Below are 1,901 nucleotides of genomic sequence, written 5' to 3'. Positions count from 1 at the left end.
GCACATCCTGTCCCCCCCTTTTCTCAACTCTTATCAGCGGGGACAGACATGGGGACAGCTCATTGGTGACGAGGGGACGATGTACGGCAACATCGAATCCGGGCAGCCCGGGCAGGGGCAGGAGTGGGGGACAGGACCCTGTGGGGACAAAGGTAGGGGGCACGGTGGCAGTGGGGGGGTTCCTCAGGTGGGTGGTGACACCCAGAGGTGATCTGAGGCGGGGGGGAGCCCCTAGGATGGGCTGTGGCACCAAGGAGGATTCCTCATCCCCAAGAAAGGTCCCCAGGGATGGTGGCACCAAAGGGCCCCCTCCCCCCAGTTCCATCCCCAGTGCCCACCCCTGGGGCTCATCCCTCAACTCCAGTGCCCAAGAGTGTGTGTGGGGGGGTCCTCAGCATGGTGAAAGCGGGGGGACACCTCATTAAGGTGCTTGATGAGGGGCCCCCAGGCTTGGTGGTGACCCCCATTTCCACCCCCAGTGCCCAAGGGAGACCCCTGGAGCGGATTCCTCCCTCTCCAGTGCTCAAGGAGGGGGGGGGGGTTTGACCGTGGTGACACTTGGGGGGGGAACCCCTCATTACGGTGCTCAGGGTGAGTCCCCCCCATTTTGTGGTGGCACCAGAGGCGGGGGGGGGAAGGGGATCCCCCGTGAGTGCTGTCCCCTCCGCAGCCTGCAGCGATCTGTACCCCATGGAGGAGAACCCCTACGAGCCCCTGGACCCCCCCATCACTGAGCCAAGCCGGAAGCACGCACCCGACCCCCCAGGTATGGAGTGGGTGTCCCATAGGGACAAGGCGACGCGGCCCAAATTGGGGTCCTGCCACCTCCATCGCTGTCACCTCCCTCAGCGTCCCCAGCGCGGCAGAGCTGCCCCCAGGACAGGCTGCTGCTGGTGGGGGCTGTGGCCCTGGGGGTCTCGGTGCTGCTCAACGTGTTCCTCCTCTCCCTCGGGACAAGGCAGAGTGAGTAAGGGGTCTCGTGGGGCTCAACGGAGGGGTCCCCCCAACCTCGGGGAATGATCTGGGGCAGAGTTGAGGTGCTGGGGGGCTCCGTGGGGGCTCCCTCACTTTGAGGGCACGAGGCTGGGGTTGCTGGGGGGCTCCATGGGAGCTCCCCAATGCTGGGAGACGATGTTGGGGTCCTGGGGGTCTCCATGGGGGCTCCCTGACTTTGGGGGATGTTGACACCATCCTTGGGGCTGCTGGGGGCAGAGTTCAGGTGATGGGGGGGCTCCGTGGGGGCTCCTCAACCCTGGGGGATGATGCTCTGGCTGCTGGAGGCAGAGTTGTGGTGCTGGGGTCTCCCCCACTTTGGATTATGGTCCTGGAGCTGTGGGGGCAGAGTTGGGGTCCTGGGGGTCCTCATAGGGGCTCCTCTGCTTTGGGGGGTGATGCTGGGGCTGTTGGGGCAGAGTGAAGGTGCTGGGGGGGGCTCCATGGGGGCTTTCCAACCCTGGGGGATGATGCTGGGGCAGAGTTTGGGTACTGGGGTCTCCATGGAGGCTCCCCCACTTTGGGGGATGATGCTGGGGCAGAGTTGGGGTGCTGAGGGGCTCCATGGGGGCTCCCCACCCTTAGGAAACGAGGTTGGGGCTGAGCTGGGGTTTTGGGGGGGGGGGGTCTCCACAGGGGCTCCCCCACTTTAGGGGACGTTGCCGGGGGCGGAGTTCAGGTGCTGGGGGGCTCCGTGGGGTCTCCCCCACTTCAGGAGACGATGCTGGGGCTGCCGGGGGCAGCGCTGGGGAGATGGGGGCTCCAGGGGGTGTCCCTCTCCCCGTCCCCCCTCCCCCTCGGTGCCCTACACTTTCAGGGTGCCCCTTCTCTCCCCCAGTCGCAGCCCTGACCGCGGCCCTGGATGAGGCAGAGAAGCTGCAGCCCAACTCCAACACGGGTGCGCGCCA

This window comes from Numida meleagris, unplaced genomic scaffold, assembly GCF_002078875.1.
Source record: "Numida meleagris isolate 19003 breed g44 Domestic line unplaced genomic scaffold, NumMel1.0 unplaced_Scaffold303, whole genome shotgun sequence".
NCBI classification, from domain to species: Eukaryota; Metazoa; Chordata; class Aves; order Galliformes; family Numididae; genus Numida; species Numida meleagris.
This window is presented reverse-complemented; position numbering follows the sequence as displayed.